This window comes from Salvelinus sp. IW2-2015, linkage group LG5 (assembly GCF_002910315.2).
Source record: "Salvelinus sp. IW2-2015 linkage group LG5, ASM291031v2, whole genome shotgun sequence".
Classification (NCBI taxonomy): Eukaryota; Metazoa; Chordata; class Actinopteri; order Salmoniformes; family Salmonidae; genus Salvelinus; species Salvelinus sp. IW2-2015.
The window spans coordinates 2,688,487-2,694,755 of NC_036844.1; the positions used below are offsets into that span (position 1 = coordinate 2,688,487).

Consider the following 6,269-nt stretch of genomic DNA (forward strand, 5'->3'; position numbering starts at 1 on the left):
ACAGTGTAGAATTTTTGCAACCAGGAAATGACCAATTCCACTAGATAACTCAGCCACAAAGTCAGAACAGCTTTCCCATTTTGATAAGATGCCACTCCGACGGGAGAAATCAATAGGCAAATATCACAGCCAATCACAACACTGGCTGGTAAGTAATACTGTGAAACACTACAATTCAGCTATTAGCGGCAGATATTAGACATTTTCTGAAATTACAAGCAAGAATTCTTCAAAAAATCGTGTGTGTAGCACCTTTAAGGTGCTTATATAATATTATCTCATAGATATTCTGGAGTTCCTGCACCTAAATATAAACAGTATCAGCACCCATGAGCATGCACTTATTTCAGTCCAAGTCTAGCATTGAGCAGAAAGGTATACAGTGCATTTCAGATACATAAATTCAGCACAGGCCTACAGATTACAAAATCATTGTATCATATTGACGTGGTTCCTGAGTTCAACACTTATCCAGGCATTGTAAATATCTGATATTCCGCACAGSCTTGTACAGAATGTGTGTATATGGAATATGCCAAATCTCATCCACCTCCGGGTTGAACTCCATCTAGCAGGTCAACTGATAGGCACCCATGCCATCTGTTGTCACCTAGTCTCACCTTTAACCTCTGACAGCCAGCTGCCTCACCTAGCTGCAGCTGGACCCCAAATCCCCTGGAGCAGCATCCCTCAACCCCTGTCTCTGAACCAGCACTGGTCCCTGGGATGGTGCTGACCGGTCAGATGGTTGTCTTGTCTGACTCACTCCAATTTAGTCTATTTTTCAACTCTTAGGCTAGTTTGGTTCTACAAGTAGGAAGATCCCCTGGTCCACAGGATACAACTGATTTTAAACAATTTCCCGAGTGTTGTTATTGGTGTATCGTTATACTTGTAGGTCTGGGTATAAGTGTGCAAACACCACCATTTACATATACAAATTCCTTATTAATAATCTTCTTTGACTGCGTTAAATTTGTGTTTTTAAATGAGCTAAAATACTACTATTCTCATGATGGGTGAAGCTTTTTGGCGCTAGGCTACTTAGCATCTCAGATCTCATCATGACAAGAGATGGATCAKAAGATACACACTGACAGTTTATTTGTTGTAGCCCAATACGAAAACATTCAACCTAATCCACACACAKCTGAAAAACATCGACCCTAGCCTCGCCTACTGTTGTTATACTTTGCACAGATACAACGTAGCTAATGCGCAGACATGTTTCTACTGAAATCGTACATCGCTTAACGTTACAGATGTCAGAGAATTCCAAAGCAGTCAGTGCTACATTYTAGCCACCATGTTAAACGTGCTGCTCGGCTTGAAGTAACAATGGAAGACATTTTGTTTCACCTTGCAATTCCTTTATCAAGAGGCTGCCCAGAGGTGTTGCAACACGGTTTGTTTAGGCCTACAACCAGCCTCTATCTTCCTGTCATTTATAGTTTCTCCATGCGATAAACGGACTCAACAGCGGAATTAGGCTAGCTACTTWGTAGCTAAATTAGCGTATGCCTTGTTAGCTGAGGAACGCTCAACTCCGTTCTCTCATATCGAGGCGGAGTTGAGTTTTGATAATTGGTCGCGCGATTTATTTGCAGCAACATTGGGTCACCATTCAGTCGATACTTATAAAAATGTCAATTTTCAAGACGCTTACRTGTACAACAGCGGTCCTTCCGTGGGGTGCTGAAATTCATATTTTTAATACAAACTTATCGAATAAACCACCGAATTTTTCCTKATTTGTGTTGCTCAACTTGAATAATGAACGGTAGGTAACGTTAGCTAACAAGGCATTACTAAACAACTTAGATGTGTAACGTGTACTGAGCGCTTGTAAAAACCAACCGAAATTCACACTGCTCTAACATTATACAACCTTTTGACTGCAGATTTAGGCTGGGATATATTAGCAAATAGCTTAAGTTAGTGGCTAAATTAGCCTATTCAACAATGCTAGCCTAGCCATCTGGTTTTATGCTGGGGGCTTACCTTTGACAATACCCGTGGTTAGAATTGTATACTTGATTCCGTGTTCTTCAGCTGCTAGATAACGTTAGCTCCAATAAATGTCGGTGGGTAACAAGAAAATTAGGCTATGTTCGTTGTTTTTCCTTGTATCCGCAACAGTTTGCCTAGTCTGTCTTCAAGTTGTAGCTCCCATGTCTGRAATTGTGGCGAATCGTTTCCCTTTCAAAACTGTAGAAGGCAGCGTCTTCCAATGCAACTCAAAAAAAGATTCGTATCACTACTTGATCCGCGTAGAACCGATCGTCACTACTCGGAATGTAACCATGCACAAAACTGAGACGAATCGCTGTGTAGTTAGTCCTTGCTCTGAGTGGCCGTGTTCGCCTAGAAACTGGATTGCATACCTCCCTGACTATTGCACAATGGCCAACCAGCTATAATATATTCAAGAGATCACGGGTCTGGTTTCTCTGACGGGAGAAAGGCCTTTTTCACACACCCTCCACAAGGCTCGCTCCAGGCGGACTTCTCGCCCCTAGACCAGAGTAGCTGATCATTACAGGAGTCATCGACAGAGACGTCACCCCTGCCTCCACGGTGACGTCGGTTGTGTAACGATCGTTAATCAGATTCCCACTGGCGATTACGTTTTGGTTAGGCCTATCGTATATTATACCTATTTGAGAATAATCTAATGGTATGCTTTTTATAGAGAGAAATAGCAATGGAGTCTTTTTGTAGGCACTACCTCCGCCATGGTTCGTCGACAAAGAATATGGGGAAATTAATGGCGCTTTTGAAGGGTTTTTGAATAAACRGTGAAAATAAGGTCTGTGGTAAACACAGGTTTATGAGATTTTATACGATTTGTTCTATGAGATAATCTTCATCAGCTAATGTATTTTTTTGTGTGAATTCTCATAATATTCATGAAGGTCATGTTAACTGACTGATTATATCATAGAACAAAACGTATAAGTTATTTTCAGCGTTTATCCCAAAACCCTATTTTTCCCCCATTAATTTCCCCCATGGGGATGGCAGAGGTAACTAATTTCTCGGTTTTAGAAGTACAAGCTGGCGGGCTCTATTCAGAGGAAACAATTTAAAGGTTGCAGGTAGAAATGTAGGCCCTGCTCTATTGAATATAGCCCTATAAAGTTGGATTTTATTTATTTATTTAAACTTTATTTAACTAGGCAAGTCAGTTAAGAACAAATTCTTATTTACAATGACAGCCTACCAGAAGGCTGCGGGGACGGGATATGATTAAAAATAAACAATTAAATAAAAATATAGGACAAAACACACACCATGACAAGAGAGACACTACATAAAGAGACACCTAAAATGACAACATAGCATGGCAGCAACACATGAAAACACAGCATGGTAGCAACACAAAACATGGTACAAACATTATTGGGCACAGACAACAGCACAAGGGCAAGAAGGTAGAGACAACAATACATCACGAGAAGCAGCCACAACTGTCAGTAAGTGTGTCCATGATTGAGTCTTTGAATGAAGAGATGGAGATAAAACAGTTTTTTTTGCAACTTGTTCCAGTTGCTTGCTGCAGGGAACTGAAAAGAGGAGCAATCCAGGGATGTGTCTGCTTTGGGAACCTTTAACAGAATGTGACTGGCAGAACGGGTGTTGTATGTGGAGGATGAGGGCTGCAGTAGGTATCTCAGATAGGGGGGAGTGAGGCCTAAGAGGGTTTTATAAATAAGCATCAACCAGTGGGTCTTGCAACAGGGAATACAGAGATTACAGTTTACAGGGGAGTATAGAGTGCAGTGATGTATCCTATAAGAAGCATTGGTGGCAAATCTGATGGCCGACTGGTAAAGAACATCTAGCTGCTCGAGAGAACCCTTACCTGCCGATCTATAAATTACGTCTCCGTAATCTAGCATGGATAGGATGGTCATCTGAATCAGGGTTAGTTTGGCAGCTGGGGTGAAAGAGGAGCGATTACGATAGAGGAAACCAAGTCTAGATTTAACCTTAGCCTGCAGCTTTGATATGTGCTGAGAYAAGGACAGTSRACCYTCTAGCCATACTCCCAAGTACTTGTATGAGGTGACTACCTCGAGCTCTAAACCCTCAGAGGTAGTAATCACACCGGTGGGGAGAGGGGCATTCCTCTTACCAAACCACATGACCTTTGTTTTGGAGGTGTTTAGAACAAGGTTAAGGGCAGAGAAAGCTTGTTGGACACTAAGAAAGCTTTGTTGTAAAGTGTTTAACACAAAATCTGGGGAGGGGCCAACTGAGTATAAGACTGTATCATCTGCATATAAATGGATGAGAGAGCTTCCTACAGCTTGAGCTATGTTGTTGATATAAATTGAGAAGAGCGTGGGACCTAGGTTCGAGCCTTGGGGTATTCCCTTGCTGACAGGCAATGGCTGGGACAGCAGATGTTCTGACTTTATACACTGCACTCTTTGAGAGAGGTAGTTAGCAAACCAGGCCAAAGACCCCTCAGAGACACCAATACTCCTTAGCTGGCCCACAAGAATGGAATGGTCTACCGTATCAAAAGCTTAAAAGTCAATAAAAATAGCAGCACAACATTGCTTAGAATCAAGGGCAATGGTGACATCATTTAGGACCTTTAAGGTTGCAGTGACACATCCATAACCTGAGCGGAAACCAGATTGCATACCCGAGAGAATACTATAGACATCAAGAAAGCCAGTCAGTGACATGTTTTTACAACACTTTTGATAAAGAGGGCAAAATGGAAATCTGCCTTTAACAGTTAGGATCAGCTTGATCTCCCCGTTTAAATAAAGGACGCACCGTGGCTGCCTTCCAAGCAATGGGAACCTCCTCAGTGAGGAGAGACAGGTTAAAAATGTCAGATGATGGCAATGATAGGGGCAGCAACCTTAAATAAGAAAGGGTCTAAACCATCTGACACAGATGTTTTTTGGGGGTCAAGTTTAAGGAGCTCTTTTAGCACCTCGGACTCAGTGACCGCCTGCAGGGAGAAACTTTGTAGCGGGGCAGGGAAAAATAGGGAGGCGCATTGGGGATAGTCACATCAGAAGGAATGGGAGATGAGGAAATGTTGGACGGGCAACACGTGAGGCATATCTGTCCTATGCATTACATTTCTATTTGACGCYTTGCACCCTCTGCTCTGAAAGGAATATACATTATAAACTGACTTGTTTAGTAAACTGTGGCCTTAATTTGTTGCCCTCAATAAAATCAGCAGTGAAAACGTTCTCCAAGCATCAGTGGTGGGTTATTCATTTGCTATTTGAAAGATTGGTGTGTCAATTTACTACAGGAAAGAGGGTTCATGGAAGTACAAAGTCACAGACCTGCCCCCTGCTGTAGGAGAACAGGGGGAGGAGTGCGAGAGAAGGGTAGGCTCAGAAAGAGGAAGAGGGCGCTAATGCCTGTCAGTTTTAACCCTCTCAGGTGTGATCCCGTTACTCTGCCTGTTCTCATGTATTCTGGGAATGCCCCTTACATGTACTATACTGTATGTGTCTCTCGGGATAGGGGCTAAGGGTAGTATCTGTCTAGCAGTGTCTAGCAGGTAGTTCTCAAACATACAGACACTTTACCTGAGTTGTGTTCGGTATGACACTAGAACCACGTCTTGCAACCGAAAAACCAAAACATGTACTCTTATTGGACATATTCAGTTTTACTCTGTGCTTCAAAACACTTTCTCCCATTTTATACTTACTGAACATGACCCAGGCTAAGAGGATCAGCTCGTACCACTGCAGATTGAGAAGGGTGGAGATGGGTAACACCATGTGGAATAAAGTGTGTGTGACAGAGAGAGATTTGGCACTGGGAGTGTGTACTGTACAGTTGAAGTCGGAAGTTTACATACACCTTAGCCAAATATATTTAAACTCAGTTTTTCACAATCCCTGACATTTAATCCTAGTAAAAATTCCCTGTTTTAGGTCAGTTAGGATCACCACTTTCCTTTAAGAATGTGAATGTCAGAATAATAGTGGAGAGAAGGATTTATTTCAGCTTTTATTTCTTTCATCACATTACTTAGTAGGTCAGAAGTTTACATACACTCAATTAGTATTTGGTAGCATTGCCTTTGAATTGTTTAACTTGGGTCAAACGTTACGGGTAGCCTTCCACAAGCTTCCCACACTACGTTGGGTGAATTTTGGCCCATTCCTCCTGACAGAGCTGGTATAACTGAGTAAGGTTTGTAGGCCTCCTTGCTCGTACACGCTTTTTCAGTTCTGCCCACAAATTTTCTATAGGATTGAGGTCAGGGCTTTGTG

The 6,269-nt window shown here is 42.2% G+C and overlaps 1 protein-coding gene across 12 annotated transcripts in view; it reads right to left on the bottom strand.

Annotated features, from left to right (window-relative positions):
- Window positions 1-2,524, bottom strand: part of LOC111963790 (zinc finger MIZ domain-containing protein 2) — a 42,306-nt gene extending 39,782 nt beyond the window's left edge. For 10 of the 12 annotated variants that reach the window (XM_070443526.1, XM_070443525.1, XM_023987306.2 and 7 more), the window contains exon 1: window positions 2,002-2,523. The gene's annotated coding sequence lies outside the window, so the exon portion shown is untranslated. Of the gene's footprint in view, window positions 1-2,001 lie in introns of all 12 variants that reach the window. The other 2 variants (XM_023987314.2, XM_023987310.2) reach the window with 1 other exon arrangement.
- Window positions 2,525-6,269: the final 3,745 nt, after the last annotated feature.